Here is a 21,012-nt window from a genome sequence, read left to right on the forward strand (position 1 = left end):
TAGGCAAGGTAAAAAGATAACCAAAATTAGTTTACTATAGTTAACTCTACCCAGGACTATCATAAGGTAACTTAATACATTACAAAAGGAACCTTTGCTGGCTGCAATCATCTCTTCTGCCTCTGGTGCAAAAGTGATGGTTATAAACCGTCTTAATCTTTCTTGTGAAGCATAAGCTGGTAATAAGCTTCTGTTGTCCTTTGGACTGCTGGTATAAAAATATTGCTGAATGTAGGTGCTAAGGATGCCTGTTCAAATTGCTTGTGCCTAGGATTACCAGATAATCCCAAGACTAAGTCACAATATGTCTGCTGTAGAAAAGAGGGAGGAGTCCAGCAAAAAGCTCTATACAGGGAAATGGAATAGACCAACTAAGGCTGGCTTCTGGGGGGTGTTATGCTCCACCCAAAATCTAATACAATTGGGAAAATCTATGAACAGGGGGAACTAAAGCAGAGGAGAGGAAAAAGCAAAGCCAAAACTTCACAAAGCAAGGAGAAGGAATTCATACAAAAGCTATAGCAGTTGAACCTATGTTACCACCTGCATAGCTACTGAAATAGATGTGGATGTTTCTCAATGGATTTGTGTTGCCATATTACCTAGTTTTGACTTTATTTTCATAGTTAACTGTCCTGTCATTTTTCAGAATCCCAAAGGTTTGTTCCTGGTGTGCCAGCTCCAATGGATCCCAATGAAGAGACACAGAAATGAGGGCAGACTCAGAGACCAATTCTTTCTCCCACCCTGGATATTCCACTGATATATATACCTCACTTGCCTACTTTCCAACAGATCTCACAACCTCTGAGGATCCCTTCATAGATGTGGGCAACATGTCAGGAGAGAATGCTTCTGGAACATGGCCATACAGCCTGGAAAACTCACAGCAACCCAGAGACCACTGTATTGCTTAACTGGTCAAAGAAGGATGCCAGGAGGGAATACCAGATCTAATATGCTCTTTGTTTACAGACATCAGTATTTTATAGACATTTGAAAATAATAGACATTGCTTTGATTGGTACAAATTATTGTCCGCTGTCTTCCTGGTTTGAAGTACATTGATTGTCATGCTTGTGATTGGTGGAGTGTGTATGGCAGGAACTTTAATAAAGCTTTCATTGGAGAGAAAACTGAGTCTGTCTACTATGTTTGAGTCTTCTCCTTTTAGCCTGGAAGAGGCTTCCTGAGTGGTGAAGTGTGTGCTAATTGGGGACCATGGTGACAAGGATTGCAGTTGGAAAGGAATGACCCTTAGGTGATGAGAGCTTCTAGTCCCACTGCTAAAACAGGGGAATTGGATTGCTCTAGATAAAATCTCTCATGGCCTGGTATGATCACTTTGCTGGCTGATACTCCACCTACATTCTGATGTTATTGAACCTGCTGGCTTGGCTGATAGAGAACTTCTTGTGTCCTTTGAATACTTGTACCTATTCTGCTTTGGTGGGAAAAAGGAGAGTCAGGCAGGGGTTCGCAGTGGGGGGGGGGTGTCCATGTTTCTGAACCCAAGTGAGGTATTGAGAGGTCATCCATTTGAGCCCTGATCTCAGGGGCTCCAATCCTTCAGGGTCTGGGTTTAGGATAACACTACAAGCAGTTCTATCTTTTTTCAGGATTTTCCTAACTCCTGTGACAACACAAGGACCTGATCATATCTTTGATTCTTCACATTCCACTAAATACATCTGCAAAAGAGATGGAAGACTTCCTCTTTCCAACATTATCTAATCTAAGAGAAAATAAGGATCTATCTCTGGCTGATTTCCACTGGTGGTCAATGGTTTCTAGAATCTTTGTGTTAGCCAGTCCTGAGGATGGACTATATCTACAGTAGTTAAGTCCTCCAGATATAGAAAAGGGGAGAAGAAACCAGAAAGCCTGTCTTCTTTGAACCATCTGCTCTAACAAGGCCTTTTTGTGTTCCTTACAATCAGTCACTTGCTTCTTTTTCTGATACATGAGTTACCATGAAGTGCTTGATGACTAGTGCCTGACAAGATTTCAGAAACTTAATTTTCCTTCCTCTCTTTTCCCTATGCCCACACCCACTCAGTGATTTGGTGTTTTGTTAAGAAATATTCATCATAAAAAGAACAATAAGTTTAATTGTGTTCACTGATTGCAAAATATGCAGAAAGTGGCATTGACAATACATCTCAGTAATTGTATTTTACAATTAAAATTGAGTTGGGAGATAATTGGCAAATTAAATAAAATGCATGGAACATCAATGAATCCCTTGGCACACTAGAGAAGTCTGATACAAGAGAATTACATTTCAGACTATATCAATTTTTGATTCCACTATTATAGATTTGAGTAATTAAAGAGCAACATGTGTATACAGTTGACCTAGCGCATTCTAACACATTAGAAAATAGTATCACCACCATTATCATTGTTTCTCTTGTTTCATAGTAATTTGATTTTTGTTTTGGAAGATCTAGCTAATCACTTCTTACTTTTTCTGTTGGTTCTATAAGGTTAAAAATTAATGATTTCTTAAAACAGCCCTTCAGCTTGGCTGAGATATATCATAGATCCGCCTAGCTACCAGGGAATTACAACATTAGTCATCAATTAGTTTTAAACTCCAGCTATAATACATCATCTATCTAGCCTATTGTGGCACTATGGTGATAATTTAATTTTTAAAAGGCATCTTGGATTTTTTTAAAAGTTCCCTGCTCCATCCCTTTGTCTCCCACACAGACACTAGCTCCTTAAGGAACAATAAAAATGAAATTAGTTTGACCTGGACTGTGGGTTCATTTAGGCAGGATAAATTTAATTGCTCTACCTAGTCTCCCAGACAGCTTTTATGCAATAATCCAGACGTTTACGCACTGTCTTTTACATGGCTTGCAAGCAGGTGCATTTGCCCAAGGATGGATGCCCATAAAGCAAGTCTTACAATTCATTGCACATCTTCTGAAGTCCTCTGGGAAATTGCTTATTCTGGGATAACACTGGTATCTAATTAAAGGCTCACATCACTGCCATGTCTTGGTTCCAGATGACATTTGCTTGTCTCTTTAATGATCAGATTTATAGTACAATTAATTCTACAAGGGCATCATCACAGATCCTCTTCCTTATGTTTCAGTTCTTAGAATAAGCGCAAACTTTTCCCCCCGCAAAGGGCTCGTCCTTGGAACTTGGCTGTTGCCTTAACTTTATGCACCCCTACTTTGGCTCATTTCACTTCCTTCTGTTAGATCTCACTTCTTCCTCTCCTGTCTGTTTTCAAGTATTTACTCCCAACTCATTTTCTTTACTCTCAAAGCTTTCAACCATCCAGGGCTGGATCTACACTGCCCTATATCCCATGATCTGATCCCAGATTATCTGATTTGAACTGAATTAGATGTGTCTAAACTGCCAGATAATCTAGGATAAGAAAATAATCTGGGATCACATCCTGGGATATGGGGCAGTGTCGATCAAGGTCTGGAAACTCAGGCCTTAACAATTCTTAACATATCCTCCAATATGGGGTAGAAGAGCATAGCTGGGGCATTTTTAAAGCAACTGAAAAATGGGATGGCAGAAGATTAATAGAAATTACCTCTATCCCTACCAAACTGGGATAGTCTGAAGAAATGTTTTTAATTTTCTACTCAGGTAGGAATCAAGTAGCCTGCCAGATCTTGTTGGATTGCAAGTCCCAGCAGCCCTTTCAGACACAGACAATTAAAGGAATATTGGGAATAATGCAATCAGTAAAATAACATTTCATATGGCTGCATGATTCCCATCCCTGGCCTGCGTACATCACTCTTGGCCTACTCATTTTTATATGGCAAAGATAATGAAATGGAATAATGTAAAGTGCATTTGCTAAGCAAATAATGAACTTTGCTGCTCCAGATTGGCAGCAGCTGTGAGATTTTAGAGGCTGGGTGCTTGCCACACCTCTCCAGATTGTTTCAAAAACTGTCATCCCCTTTGTCCTCTGGGAATGGGCTGGCTGTAGTATCTCCATCATTTGTATTTCATTAAGAATTAGGAATACGTATATCTGGGATTTGATGTTACTTTTTTCCTATTTTGTATCATATCATGTACATTTTTTTACATTCTTTTGACATCTGTACATTTTGAGATACTATTGAACTATTGGATGGAAACCTAACTTCACAATTCTGCTTAGTTGGAGGCATTAAATGTTAAAAATGTAATCTGACACAGATTTATACAATGGATAATGATATTATGATTTTTTCCACATTATAGAAGTGGCCGAAAACCTTTGATGTAACTTGTCTTAAGGTCATGTTAGCAACTAACTGTTTAAGGCTGGAAAAATGTGTAGGCATTCTTAGAAAGTGAACGTAATAAGACTGATAGGATTTTCTCTGTGAATTGAAAGTGAATGTGCCTGGAATCAAGGGGGAAAATTTAATGCAGTACAATGACCAAGCCATTTATAACAACAGATGGGGATCACTTCCTAAATCCCGTCAAGATGGTGCGGGCAAAGGTGGTTGGAAGAAAAGGACAGCTTTTCCCTCTTTCCCTTTACCTTTCTCCCCTCTCGCTGAGCTTTATCTCTAGTTTTTTCAAACTGGAGAGGAATTAAAACCAACTCCATAATTTGTAATCTCCCCTACTCCCCACCACCCTGGTTATATTTGAGTGTCCAGGGAAAGATAGCTTTGGATTCAGTTTTCCATGATCTGTCTTTGACATACTATGGTACTGCAACCCTTTGCCCACAGTATGCCAGGGATAATAATAGCCAAATAAGAGCAGCAGTAGAAAAAAATATCCAGATTCATCCAGGCCTTTTCACACAGTTGGGTTTATGTGTGTGATTCTAATGCACCATCACATCTAATGTGCATATCAATTCAGGCAATGTAATTTAGCCAAAAACAGCAAGCATTAGACTCGAGTAAATGTGGTAGCAGGAGACCCAAATAGACTTTGCAGGGAGTGGGGCAACCATTACTCAAAAGACGCAGTTTTCACACAAGTGTCCTCTTGACTAGAAATTCGGAGTCCTTGGTTCAAACCACAATGCAAATATGCAATGGGTACATTCTGGCAAGGCATGAGGCTAGCAGTGTGAAGACAGATCAGCAAAAGATGGATAGAGTTCTACAGGGCTGGAGTTTTAGAAATTATAGCTGGGAGAACTCAGAAATTCCTCAGTCAACATTGATGAAATCTAATTTTTTCTGATTCAAGGAGAGAGAAACAGAAATAAGACCTTGAATATCTGACTATGTGTGTAGTTTGGGAACTCTTTTCAAACTTTGTTTCTCAAAGTCACTTTCAAAGCTAAGTATCAGTTTAAAGGAAAAGACGCAAGAGAGGAATGTTTCTAGAGGAATGCCTCTTCTTCTCAGTAACTCTCATAGACTTTAGTATGGCGTTGTGTTGTTGTTTTTTAATAGATAATGCCAAACATGTAGGCTTGCGTGTTAATATGAAGGAGGGTAGTGTTTCTCTTCTGGGTTCCACTGTGTTAATTTAGGAATGGTTTTATGAATCATTCATTAATTTCACAGGTAGAATCAGATGACTTCAAGCTATATGTGTATGGCATAATCCTATATGGCCAGTGAACCACTCCAGACATGCCCTATATCTTTCCTTAAAATACCAATCAAAAAGCAGGTTAAAAAATCAGCCAACAAATTCAAATCTTTTCACATGCCAGGTTTTGCTTGCAAATAAAATTTCAAAACAAAAATACCCCTTAAACAAAAAATTGCTTCCGAAAGTAACTGGGAATGATGTTTGTGACATTACTTCAGGTGACTAATGAGATCTTAAAGAATTGTAGCATGATTGATTGGTTAATTTTGCTAGACCATCAAATGTTTTGACCCAATAATCGGTATTGTGAGAGAATTACTCTGTTTGACAAAGTTGAAGGAGGATGCTTCCAATCAGCTTCTAATGACTGTTGGATCAACGAATACATGCGGATTGTAAACTTTATCCTTTACAAAGAGTGGGACCCTCAAAAAGGACAATACTAGATCCTATCAGATTCATAGTGACTAGAGTGAGTCTAGGTACACATTTAGCCAGCCTATTAAACCTTGAAAAAGTTGTACATAGTTCATTCGTGCCCTCAAACACACAAAAGGGAGACTTTATTACATCATATAAGGGTCTCTGATGCCTGTTACATGTAGGATTCATCATGATCCTCCAAGCTGGAAATAAGTATATTTGGAGTATAACTAGTGCAAATGCAAAAGGGTTGCAGTTAATATATGTTGTGTCTAAAAAAAACAAAAAACAAAATATGTAGCGCATATTTAGGGCAGAAAGAACTTGAGGATTGGAAATGTGAATGTGGGAGAAGTGATTCTGGCCCTAACCCAAAGTAGCCTGTGAGCGCAAGCTCTTCACACCCATTAAAACTGTGCAAAGATCAGCTTCTCTGTTGAAGACATATGATACAATCCCTGGGAGAAATTGCAGGTTCTTAAGAAGGAAAGACAAAGAACAAATGACCCTAGTCGTGGGAGAAAGGGAAGAGAAACAGCTGCCCAAAATATTCAACATTGACTCTTAAAAGAAAAAAAACAAGTTGACTGCCAATTCGTCCTTCCCACCTTGGAAAGCATTTGAAGTTGAAGGCAGTATAAACAAATCTTACAATTCCATATAATTAACTGCTGATCCTAGTTGATGTCCAGATGCTAGAATTTCAGAATTTCAATTTTAACTTGATATGGCTTCTTTTGCTCTGTGAAAATGTGTGTTCCTTTGAAAAATACCCTTTGTTCTTCAGTGTATTCCTGAAAGTTCACATAGGGAAAAAGCATATCTTGCCATATGGAAAACCTCAACTATGTGTGTATGGCTGGGTGCATATTTAAAACACAGTTCATTCATTCACATCTCTCTTGTCAGTGATTGCACTACTATGGGATAAGGAATAGATTTGTTTGAACATAGTGTGGGGTTTCTCCCACGCATTAAAGACAGTTTGAGAATAGTTTCACTATTAAATATGGAGGAGGATTTGGAAAACTATGAAGGTCATGTAGGGCTAGTGCAGATGTAAAAGGGGATGATATTTCCATTACAGTTTAGAATTAGTGGCTTGCAAATGACTAATTACTTGTGATCCAATGTTCCAACAATGAAAGTATAAAGTATGTGATTTGTTAAAGACAAATAGCACATTCAAAACATAGAGAAAATAATTTTAAACGGTATATACATTGGTATAACACGTTTTAGTTACTTTTTCGAATTTAAGTCCTCTTCTACACTGCTATATAATCCATTTTAAAGCCGATAATCTGGATTTTATATGTCAGTATAGAAGGGGCCTGAAAAATACTCTTATCACATCTACCCACCACCTTAGGTCTCCTCTACACTACCATATAATCCAGATTATCAAAGCAAAAAATCCACGTTATCTGCTTTAAACTGGATTATATTATTTTACACTGCCATGTAATCTAGTTCAAAGCAGATAATCTGGATTTTATATAGTAGTGTAAAAGGGCCCTTAGATTCATGGGTTGTGTGAGGCACAACAGCACGATTCCAAGGCCTCTGCTGAGGATCTTAACCTTTAGGAAGGCTCAGGCCCCTTCCACACTGCCTCTTTATCCCAGGATCTGATCAGAGATTATCTGCTTTAGACTGCATTATATGAGTCTCCACTGCCAGTTAATCTGGGATCAGATCCTGGGATATAGGGGCAGTATGGAAGGGGTCTCAGGGCCCTTCTATACAGCCATATAACCCAGAATATCAAGGCAGATAACCCACAATATCTGCTATGAACTGGATTATCTGAGTCTATACTGCCATATAATCCAGTTCTCTGTGGATTTTATACAGCCGTGTAGAAGGGGCTTCAGTCTCCACAGAGTTCAAGAAACCAAAACTTTGAGACTCTACCACCAATCATGCTGACTAGGAGATTTTGGAAGGTTTAAATCCCCCAAAAAGTAAAATTTCCAAGCTCTTCTGTGAACACATAGCATTTTTATATGAATTGTCTTCTCTTTTATCTAATAGTTGTTTTAATAATCTCCCATGTTCACAGAGCCCCTTGAGAAAAATACCGAAAAATTGTATATATAGCATCCCGCAGATTCATGAGAGGAAGAAAAGCAAATATTAACTTTCCACTTCTTTTGTTTCTGGTTACAAATATAGCGTGATATCCTCTGATTATTTCTGAGGTGAATGAATAGCCCCCTGTGAGGTGACATTTCCCAGTCAATATGTTCTCTATATGAAAAGTAGTTTGAAATTATACTTATTCTGAGAATAGTGGTTGCGCTCATCTATCATAGTCACAGCTCTTATTTCTTTTCTATTCTGCCTTTTTCAGGGCATAACTACAGTAATAAAATATACTATTAAAACATAATTAAACAATTTACCATATTGAAAAGTCCTTGTTTAGACCTAATTTTTAAAATAACACAGGGGAAGAAAAAAAGCAGACATTCCATATGAACAGCTTCTTCCATAGAAAGCAATCTTTTGCCAAGAGTGAGGGCCCTTTTAGACAGCCGCTTAATCTGGAGTAAGGCAATGGAATTAAACATCCTGGTATCTCAAGAAGAGTCCACACAGAGAGCCAGGAAATGGTCCCACAATATCCAGAAATGTTTGGTTAATGCAGATTGAAGGGAACCGCAAAATATATGGTGGGACATTCTCTGGAAGTTTTCTTTTAATTTTTTGTCTAATGACACTTCAAGATGTGCTGCCCCTCATAATAATTGTGCCTAAGTTGTAGCGCTGATGCAGTTACAATAAAGTGTGCACACGCAAATTTTCTGTCATTTCTCCTCTCTCTCACTCCAGGTTTGTCCTCTCAAACCCTGTTTCCCTTTGGGGTCACTTGCCTGCAACTTGTTGCTGCCTGCTGTGTAATTTCAAGCTCAGTTTTCTTTCAGAAAAACACAGGAAATGAGAACAAAGAAATAGTTGGAGAGAGTTCTTTGTTAACCTTCCATCTGAGCTATGTATGTGGGTTTTTTCCCCAAATGCTTCAGTGTTTGCCCTGTCCTCACAAGTTCTACATTTTGGTCCCAATTCCTGCTTGGCATGATATATGCACTGATCAGCTTCAGCAGATTTTAGGGCTTAATCTGGAATTTCCAGTGAGGTTTCTTTAATGCACTGTTTCCTGCTAGATACAACACACACTGGGGGAACATGCTTTGTGGATACCCCAACCCCAAGCTGTCTTCAACTAGAATTTCCAGTGAAGTTTCTTTAATACACTGTTTCCTGCTGGATGCAACACACACTGGAAAAACATGTTTTGTGGATAACCCAACCTCAAGCTGTCTTCAACTGGAATTTCCCATGAGGTTTCGTTAATACACTGTTTCCAGCTTGATGCAACACACACTGGAGGAATATGTTTTGTGGATACCCCAACCCCAAGATGCCTTCAAACTAGATTTTAGTGGCTATGTAGATGGGGCCCACGTTTTCTGCAAATTTCTTAAAATGTAGGCTCATATGGTGAAATGTACATGGGATAGCCTAATCCAAAGGCTTTTGCACCTCATACTATGATTAACTGCCATAATTACAGCCTATGGACTCCTGGGGCTTGCAGTTTGGTGAAGTACTGGAATTGTTCTGCAGAGAATCCCAAATACTCTTTCTTAAACTAAAAATTCCAGAATTCCAAAGGATGCAATCACAGCAGTTACACTGGAACAGTAAAACGGTAATTTATATTACGTGGAAGAGCCCATTTGGAAAGGCTTTGAAGTGTGGTCAGAATTGGACCAATAACTGGTGAAACTCTCTTAACAAGGAAATTGTGTTCTTCCTGTAATCAGCCCTGAACAATCATTTAGCTAAAGCATTTGGAACTTGCTGAAGTTTCCAAACACTTTCCAAAGACAGCTCTGCTTAGAGTACTTAGGAGTGTTTTGCAATAATCCAAACAGGGTATAACTGATTCACACATCACCAGGATCAGATTAGAAATCATAGTTAGAAGACTAACTTTAGGTGTACAAACATTTACATATCACCAAAACTTGAGGATCTACCCCATCTATATTATATCTGGCCATCAACCTGTCTTACTATGAATCCTTCCACATCCAATTTGACTATGGTGGTAGCTTATTAATGCTTAGACCATAGGCTGTCTGCATATAAAATAAACAAATAAAATGCCACAGTACTACAAAAAATAAATATCATCTAGATCTTGCATATTAAAAATACAGCAGAAACACATGACATATCTAGTAATACTATATCATAGGTTGGAAAAGATTTCATCAGATAAGATGTTCCCCAGAGCAATCAGCTCCAATATCAATGATAAATTTTAGGCAAATTTCAATTGCTGCAAAGGCAGGAAGAGGAACTTTATGAGTGATCACAGAATCAGTATCAGACAGGAGGCAAAGATTTTCTCTGAAACATTATTAGAATGTATATGAACAAATAATGTGTGTATCTGAGGCCTCACAAATACACAAATGGAGGGCCAATGGGATATGGGACCATCTACTATTGATCATAGCTGTCTATAGTTAGATGCTGCATTGTCTTAGGATCTCATCCATGGGCAGCAGAGCAAATTTGGCGGACAACAGGAGAAACCATTGCCCCATGCCCAGTATTGCCCTAATCCCATGGGGGAAATCATCACTGCCCGGCTTTCCCATGCACTTTCGTTGGCTCACAAAATGAGAAGATAGGAAACCTCCCATGTTCTCAGGCTCTGTCCTAGGATGCTCCCAGGATGGAACCCCACAGGAAGTAGCCCAACATCATGTGATGGGCTCTGTCAGGCTCCATCCTGGCACCGTGCAGGAAGTGTTGTAGGATGGAACCTAGACCTTGTGTGATGAGGTCCTAATTTATTATTATAGTTATGCTATTTTATTATGTTTATTTGTTAATTTTACATCTATGCAATTAGTGGTTTAAAATGCATGTGTCAAATGCAAAATTGTTAGCTCCTCCAAAGCCTTATGAGGAATGACAAATAATAAATAAATAAAGCAGGAAAAAGGAATTGCCAAATGCTTTCTGAAGACAATGATTTTACATATGTATTACACACAAATGAAAATGAATAAAGTGCCAACTGTATAATACATGTAATCCAGGCATTTGGGACTGAAATAAAAGAGATGCTAGAACTATGAATCCTTAAGAACAATATTCACATGGCAATTATTTGAGCAGTAAATGAGGTTTAAATACCAATGTATAGGAAAACAGACCATCTGAGAAGTGGAAATTCAATATGCTGAGTATTGGGGGGGGGGGGACCCTAGCAGTCATAAATCTTTTATCTGTTAGTGGGAAAGCAAGATAAAACAGAAGGAAAGTGGCAGGAGATTAAGAGAACAGTAAACAATGGACAGTGAAACAGGGACAAAGCTGGGAATGTAACTATAAAGTGCTATAGGAAATCCCTCAGTATTCATTCTCTAACAAATTATTGTATGCTTTGGGGCCCACGCATGATTCTGAGGGAGTTTTGCCACTTAGCAAGAGAAGTCTTTTAGACATGGAGTGGTGGACACAGTTTGAAACTATATATTCTAACACGAGAGTAAATCTCAATGGACTCTATTAGACTTTCTTCTAAACAAATCTTCAGAGTTTAGAAGCAATGAGTAACAGAGTATTTAGTTCCATTTTACAGGCATAACAAACTTGAAACAAAGTTATATATAACAGTTAAATCCCAGGTACTATATAGAACTATTGAAGGAATGTAACGGATGTGGTGACATACAGAATGAATGATGGCTTGAAGAGTCTACTCTAGCTGGGGCTAATAAATTGAGTTAGGGCACTGTGTGCTGTATAGGGTTGCAATGACTCCCTCCCTCCCTCTCTGCTTATAGGGAGATCAGGACTATCACAAGTGGGCAGAGGAAGATTAAACCTTCCTAGGTTTTGTTCCTCTTTGAAAAAACTTTTAAAAGAAAAAACTCAATCAGTGCCGGGAAGTATTTCCTCTGCTTTTAAAGCCGCAACATTGTTCTGATCAGGGTCAAGCCTGTGCTTATTTCCTTCTGAGTAAACATCCCAATGCAATGTTAAATATTGAACATATTGTGCAGTTTAGCCCTAAAACACCATCATGTCTAGGCAAGCATTGCAAGAACTATGCAGTTCTGTCCTACTTGGCTCAAAAAGAGTGTGATTTTATCAGTGTTACTTTATCATGTTATTGCTTTGACAACACTGAGAAAAGGCAAGATAAAACTGGATATAATTCATAAGTAATTCAGAGAGGGTGTACAGTAACACCTGCCTATTTGTTGACTTTACAACTGAGTGAACAACTCAGTTCAGGGCTACTCTGCATTAGCTAACCAGGCAGAGAAACCCAATTCAATATTGGTTTGTCTGATTTGTTGCGCTGCAAATGTTTTAGAGAGAATATGTATACAGAGGAAGGGAAACAATCAGATCTCTCTGTTAGCTACTTCTGAGTATCTCACCAATAAGAAAGTGTAGGTTTCCATCAGATGGAACCAGAACAATTGAAGTAGTAGGGAACTGGTATATAGTGATACTTTGGGTTAACAGTTTAATTTGTTCCTTGAATGAGTTCTTAACTCAAATCACTCTTATCTCAAAGTTAATTTTCCCATTGAAATGCTATTAATCCATTCCAGCCCCACACCACATTTTGTTGTGTGTTTTTTAATAAGAAAATGTATTTTATAAATAACTAATAATGTATAAATGCACATTCACATGGAACAATAAAAAGGAAAGATCAATTTTAAAATGGTAGAAGCACAAAGCACAAAATGAAGAGGCAGAAGCATCATTTTCTTTAAACTGTATTCCAACCTCACTCCCTCTCTTGCTCTCTCCCCCTCTCTCTCTTCATGAAGCCAAACATACCAGGAATAAAAACCACATAAAATCAACTAACCCAGTGTTCCTCAAAGCAGACAAGAGCAAAGTAGACAGCAATCTCCCAAATCAGACACGAGCACGAGGCATGGAGGCATGAGGCATGGAAGCTGCTCCTTTGAAGTCCTAGAACCTTGTACTCTCATTCTAGTACTCTCTCTGGCACTAGCTCTTAACTCAATATGCTGTTCATATTTCAAAGTGGAGAACTGGGCTGAATGACAGCTCTTAACTCAAAATACTTTTAAGTTGGGATACTCTTAAGTTGAGTTTCCACTGTATTTGTGTAGTGTAGATACACCTTTAGTCACAAGTCATTCTGAGTCTTTGCAGGTGCCTTTTTAATCTAAGACTGAGTCAATGGGAGCTTGTTAACTATACATATTCGAACAAATATCCTTTAAAATTATTTCTGAAAATGGAATTGGGAGCTGGTTGGATATGGGATGCATCACAGCATTGTTCCTATTTCTTCTTCCATACCAGTACTAATGATCACACTAGAGTTGCTATATGTGGCTATACGTGAAGGGGAGATTTCTTATTTTAAATTAATTAGCCTGATTCTTGGCTATGTGTTAAGAGCCCAAGATCTTCAGATATCAAGACATGTCTAAATCAATTTGTAACTTATTCGCATCCATTAATTGGGGAAAATCAATGCAATATTCTAACTGAAATATAGAATGCTACAGCATGGCTTTCATATCTAATCCTGCTTTCAAAAGGTCATGAGGATAAATGTAGCCATGGAGTTCTAGAGATATAAAGGTATGAATCCCATTTGTTGCCTCTGATGCATTTTGATCCATTTCTTTTATTTGTGAGTCGTCACTTAGTCATCATTATAATGTAGCTCTCTATTATTACTCATAAAATATGTTTCTGTTTGAAAGTGTGACAGTTCAGTATATGCACAATACAAAGACATGATCAAAGAGGCACCACAGGGGAACAGGAGAAAGGTGGGTTTTTTTCTTGCTAGTAGTTGTTGCTCTGTCTCATCAACAGAAATGCATTAGTCACAAGCAGTATTTGATTTCCTCACTGTTATGCTCAAATCAAATGGCTGAGCTCTTCTTAGTACATTATCACCATTAATTTCTACAAAGGTCTTTCAAATGCAAGCTTTGATAGCTCTGCATGTCCTTTTCGAATGAGCAAATGGTAAATTGGGTATTTTGTTCCAGAAAGGATACCAAGTGAAGACTATGATAGAGGAAGCTCAGTGGATGCCAGGAGTGAAGGAGGACAAAGGATTTACCCTACTAAATAATAACTCTTACCATTCCAAAAAGAAATTTGCCTTCATTTTGCAAATTCCTAGCAAAGCAGTAAAGTAAAGCTTTGGTTGGTCTTTTCAGGCTTAAGCCTTCAAAGATGGCTTAAAAGATGCCAAGTGAATGTGAACACAGCAAATGTAAGAGCTTTGTGCATGAACCATTTTCAATGTCTCACTCTGTACAATGCTAGAAAGTTGAGGATTGAGGGGATATTTCATGAAGGAACAAAATACACATGGGAAAGAATGGTGTCATTTTGCCCCACTTCCCCCCACATAATTGCAACACATGATGATATGTTTTGCTACTTGCTCTGTCCCTTTTGGATATGGCCCTGTAGGCAAACACTGTTTTAACTCCAAGGCAGCAGTGGTGCTTTTATGGTCTTCCATATCAGACATACTTTTACTGAGGAGCCAGAACAAATGTGTTAGGCAGCCACTGAGCAGTGGCAGTACTTGGGGGTGACATTAACAAAGGAGCTCTCAAAAGCAAAAGCAGTGGCACCATAGCTGAGACTCCGTTTGAATGTCTTTCTTTCGCCATAATATCTTTATGTTATCATAACCCGAAATGAAACAAGAGATAGTGCCAGAAACTGAAACCTCCAGGTCTGAAGACACTCAAAAAGCTCTCAAGGTTCAACAGAAGACAACTGCAAGTAGCACTGTGGCTAATGACACAATCTTCAGATGTTAAGATGCTCAGAGGTGAAAGAAAAGTCTGGAACTGAACAGCACATGTTATAGCAACATGGAATATGGGAAGCATGAATCAGGGCAAGCTAGGTGTAATAAAACAAAAAATGGAATGTGTAAGCATGAAACTGCTTGGGGTGAGAGCTAAAGTGGACACAACTATGACACTTTGAGTCAGATATTATAGTCTGCTAAAAAGACAAAGAAATGGGCTCTGGAGCAAATCAAGACTGAACTCTCCCTAAAAGTCAAGATGAATAAATTGAATCTGAAATACTCTCCAAAATTGTCAACACAAGTGGCTGAGAAATTATTTTTGAGCTATGAGTATAACATATATATGAAACATAAATGAATTTCATAGGTCCCATCTTCAAGACATTTCAGTATGTTAATGCAAATATTCCAAAATCTAGTAAAGGTAAAGGTTTCCCCTGACATTAAGTCCAGTCGTGTCTGTCTCTGGGGGTTGGTGCTCATCTCCATTTCTAAGCTGAAGTGTTGTCATTGTCCATAGACACCTCCAAGGTCATGTGGCCAGAATGACTGCATGGATCGTCATTACCTTCCTGCAGAAGCAGTACAAAATCCAAAAAAATTCAGGTCACAAGAATTTTGGATAAAAAATGCTCAACATGTAGAGATTTTCAGCTATTGTTACTCTCCTTGAGTTTTTAGGAAAAAGCAGAATAGAGAACTTATCTGCATTCCACTAAAGAAACTCTCCAGAACACTGCTGAAAATTAGTTGCTGTAACTAAGGAACACAACCAGTAATGATAGTTCCCAATAGAACCAAGAGTCACAGTTTTGAAAGCTTTATGCTCCTTGAAAGGGACTGCAAACCGTGTCTTTTATCATACCGTGTCAAAAATGAACACTCACGCAGAACAGTTTATTGTATCAAATGAGACATCTGCTGCTTGTTTGGATGGCAAATTGGCAAGTCTTTAATATTGTCATATTGATCCAAGAAGACAGTAAACAACCAAGTGGCCATGGAAACCGCACACAGTTTTATCCTGTTTCTTTATTTCTAATTGTGAATTTAATTCTGGTGAACAGAGCCAGATTGGCAGCATTAAAGGACAAAGTCTTCTGCTTCCCTAGGGATCAGAGGCAGCTTGGATGAAAACAACACTTGATTTCTCCCCACACATTGTCCTTATTCTCACTTTCCTGGATAATTAAGGACTGAGGATATAGAAAGAAACTGTCATGGTGTTCAGTTGTTATGAGATTGCTAGCTGGATTTATGATCTCGTAACTGCTGAGAATTCACATTTACAGTTGTTAATTATGAAATATGACATCCAACCCCACTCTTCCCAAAGGAAAACTCTTCCTTTGCAACCTGGAGGCACACAAGCTGAAGGGTTTCGAAAGTGCTGCAATTCAAGAGTCAGGGAAATAATGTGTGTAACACTCTTTTGTTTGCAGCACACACTGAGAGATGTAGTTGTGGAAGAACTTTAGAGGTTTCTCCAACTGCCTTTTGTCAACACACTCTGCACCCAGAAGACCCTGTAGCCCTTTGCCAAAATTTTACTTTTGCTACTTGGTTATGTATGTGTAAGTAAGTGAGATCTCCTGGCCCACCTGCCTGAAGTGCACCTTAAGGGCCAGCAGCTAGATTGGGCAGAGGAGGTCTCTTCAGTTTCTCATTAGGATGCAAGGAGGGTGATGTTTCTATATTCCTCCTGCCAGGAGCATGATGACAAAAAGAGTGGGCAACAAGGATCCTGCTTCTGAATGTTGCCTATTACTTAGGAATCCATGGAAGATCCTATAGCCAAATCCTAATATATGCAATTTTACTACTTCTGGATATTTTAGGAGTACAAAAAAGGATGGAGGAAAATAGGAAGTACCAATTCCTCCAGTGACTTAATTATATGCAATACCTGCCTGTTAATGTTGCTGCTATAACGATCAATTTTTTTCTCTACTTCCCTCTCTCCTTTTATCTGGAAATGCCTCTATTGTTCATGTACCTAAAGAGAAGAGTCTCTGTACAACAGAAAGGCATACTCATTTTTTTCTCACAGTCATAGCATCTGTATGTTGGAAAGCCAGGAAGTATCTGGCACCTTACTTTATGTGAAGATTTGTATCTCACAAAAAGCTAGTTGCTTGTTATATTGGTCAAGAGAACAGGATGTTCCCAACTAATTTGCTTGTGCAAGAGCAATAATAAATAATATACTATTCAAAAACAAGATGCACTGCATGTCGTCACATGAATGTACAAGTTTCCTAGATTGGATCTGCAACGTCTCATTTGAAAACAATATGCTTAGTTCAGTGAGCGGCTGAAAACAGCTACAGAGGAAAACTAATTCAGAAAGTTGGAGATAATTTTGCATGTGCAGTTTTTTTGAGATCAGACCAGTATGCTAAATATGAGGAAGAGAATCAGTCTTTGCACAATGTAACCCATGCATTATGCCAAGGTAAGCAACAATGTAAGTGCAGGTACACCTCAGTTAACAAAATATAAATGCCCTATGGAGACCAAATCCCATATGACTCTAGAAGTATAGCAATATTAGGCTTTTTTGGATGGGAGATCATAAAGGAACACTAGGGCTGTAGGCCCTGTTTCAGAGGGAGGAACTGGAAAACCACCTCTAAGTATTCTTCGCCTAAGAAATGTCCATGAAATTCATGGGTCTCCATAAGTCAGCAGCCAACCAGAATGCATGTACATACACACATACATTCTTAAGCATCACGTCTTTAACATAACATTTGGCAATGGAGACATAATAGCATGGACAAAGCATGAATTGTTTCCTACACACCTCCATCCTAAACCATGAAAAAGTAACGTGTGGCCTGTAGACCAGGAGAGTAGCAACTTGGAAGGAGCAAAATGAAGACATTGTCTTACCAGATAAGAAGCACCCTCCTCCATGAAATATTCCTCCATCCCCCAAATTCTGGTTCTATAACAAGTCAGATACTGGAAATCATTCATACTTTGAACTCATATTAACTGTGCTCACCTTCCCTTGGTAACTTTCCCAGTCTCTTTTCTTTGGGTACCTGACTGCTGAATGGAAGTTTTCAGTAATTACAATACTAGAAATTTGCAGACTGAAATAAAATCTCATGTGGGCAGAATTAGGAATCAATGCACTTACACCTGGTATGCAACTTAGTCTGCCACTTTTCTGTGGATTCCAAACTCCAGTTGCAAAGACTGAAGTGAATTACTCAGATATGCCCCCTTGGACATACACTTTTCATTTTTATCACCCAGGGAGGAGCCAAAATAACAATAGCTCAGGTGAAGACATCTCAAACAACCTCCTACCTAGATTCCCGCGCGCACACACACACACCCTTCAGAGTGGTACCCTACTTTGATCCCTCTGCCATGCTTTTTCTTCTTAATAAATACTGGAGAGAAAGAGTGAGTGAGAACAAAGGCAGAAATAAAGAATATAGTTAGACAAGAATGACACACCACCGCCTTGGAAAAGAACTGTCCAAGGTATTTCTAGAGGGCAGTTGGAAGACAGAGAAAAATCTAGATACAGATACAAAAAAATACAAAGAGAACAAAAATATGCTTTAAAAATTAACCTTGCAAACTAAAATGCAAAAAACAAATAGCAAAATATAAACATCTAACATATCATTTTAAAAATATCCCAGGGAATTCAACCTGGTGGCATACTATTTTATATTATCACCCACTATTTATTAGATTTGCTGAGAAAACCTTTTCCCTCACTTGGGTTCTGATTTTGAAGAAAGTTCACATGTGGCCATCAGCCTGAGCCACACCTTCCTTTTGTATATGGGGATTGATTTTCTGCAGATATTTGTATGAAAGCTAATAATTCTTTATCACCTACTGCAGAGCAGACCCGACACCACATCAGGGGCAAAGGTGGGGATCTGGCAGAAATTGCTGAGACCTGGTGATCCGGAAGGAGCACTGGAATACAACTATGTTGGATATGCTTTTGTCTTTCTTAACTATACTACTATTTATCAATTAATTAAACATTATTGTAAAATCAGCAGCTTTCAAAAAACATTGTTATGGCATAGAAAAGTTTGCATTATTGTGACATGATAATATGTGCTTTCAAGTAGTTTCTGATTTATAGTGACCTAAAAGGAATCTATCATGGTGCTTTCTTGGCAAGACTTATTAGAGTGGGGGAATGCCGTTGCCTACATCTGATGTTGGGAGAGTGTGACATTCTGAAGATCATCTAGTGAGTTTGCAGTACTGCGTTTGAATTCAAACACTGCTCTCCAGAGTCACAGTCCAGTGCTCACACCACAACAACATGTCGCTCTAAGATTTGAAGCCATTTTACCCTTGTTGCAATAAAGCCAAGGACTAGAGCCCAAGTGAGAAAAAAGATGTCATAGATATTAACACCAGTGAGTGGGAGGAAGAGAATGAAAGAGTTGAGCAGAAGACACTGTCAGAAGAAACTATACGGAAAATATAAGGCCTCCAACTACAATAGTGGGTACTGGAAGCAGAAATCTGGGAACAATCAGCCAACTCCGATCTCAGATGCCTGGAGGAGGAGGAGGAGGAGGAGGAGGAGGAGGAGGAGGAGGAGCAGGAGCAGGAGGAGCAGGAGGAGGAGGAGGAGGAGGAGAGAAACAGCCACAGTTCCTTGCAACACAGGCCAAACAATCAGCTCCCCAGAACGTTGTCACCTTCTCTGCCTCTCAGAGGAGGTTGTCAAATCTGACAGACTGAATTAGATGCTGTGGGACCCTTCCCACATAAGCCATTTTCTGACCAAGTAAGGGGGCGGGGGAGATCCTTTCTTTTGTATCCCTCTACTATCATCCATTCATGCCAGAAACCTATACCAGTTCCCCTTTTGAAATCTGTTGAGACTCTTCTGGGACTCTTTAAAACTTATTCAGTGCTTTATGAAACAGTCTTCATACACACTTCACAGTAACTGGGTTTATTTACAGATGTCTTGCACAAACGCGTGTTGGTTACAATTGTATATTGGCATATTGGTTGAATATAACTTTGTTTCATTACAGCTTTCTTCCATATGACTCTTTAGACATGGAAAGATTCACTTGATAACCATATACTAACAAACTATCAACTCAACTCACTATACTGATTATTTCTTCAAATATTCTTATTTAACCTATCTCCTGACCTATATTCACTGACACTAACCTAACTTAACCTAACAGTTGTCTCCTTCCCTCACTCTGTCTTTTCCTCTTCCCTATTAGAATGTTCAGGTTTTTTTTTCTGTCATCCTTGGCCAGCTCCTTTTTCAAATTCTGGCACCTGCTCATTTACATATGACCAATCAGATCCCCTTATGTAAATTAGCTCCTCCCCTACTAATCCTACCCTCCAAGAATCACAGAATGGATGTTCTTACGCCAACCCTGTAATGTAGGTCATGTTCCAACTTTAACATTTATATTTATATTTTATCCTATAACAAGCAGTTCGCTACAGATGCCAAGGAGCTCATGACAAAAGAATGGTGTAACTTCTGATTGCAGATCACAGAAGGAGTCTGGGCAGGTGCTGGGGTCCTGCATATACATGGGAGTGATATGCATTCTCTCTCTCCACACTTGTGGGACCTCAAGGGAATGGGTGAATTTGCACTTCCCCCACTGTTTTTCTTTTGACTAGGTCCCCAACCCACTTTTGATGGTCCTAAAGCATACACAAGTTTAGAGACACAGGAGCACCTAATGAAATTATTATTGCATGAGTGATGAACCGATCTTCAGGTTTAAGGCTGTTCTTCACCCAGTTGCTTTGGTTATATGGGATTACTTGTAATCTCCTAAGACTCTTAGATCCCATTCACATATACTGTGGTCAAGCTATAGATCACCCCTCCTATATACGTTGGAACAGCCCCAATGTGGTGGCTCACTTTGAGACGGAGTTTTCTGAGCCTGAGTTTCCTCAGGACGAGGAGGATGATGGGTTACAGATTTCTGAACCTGTTCCTGTTATTGAGGCAGACAGTGTTGATTCTGAAGAAGAGACTGTATTTCTGTTCCCCAGGGAAAGGAATGTTGTTTTAGATAAAGATTGTGAAACTTCACAGCTGCAGGTGAAAGAATCTGGTCCATCTGGGAGTTCAGGGCCTCTTGGTTCCCAGGGTGACCAGT

This window comes from Anolis sagrei, chromosome 4 (genome assembly GCF_037176765.1).
Source record: "Anolis sagrei isolate rAnoSag1 chromosome 4, rAnoSag1.mat, whole genome shotgun sequence".
In the NCBI taxonomy this organism is placed as follows: Eukaryota; Metazoa; Chordata; class Lepidosauria; order Squamata; family Dactyloidae; genus Anolis; species Anolis sagrei.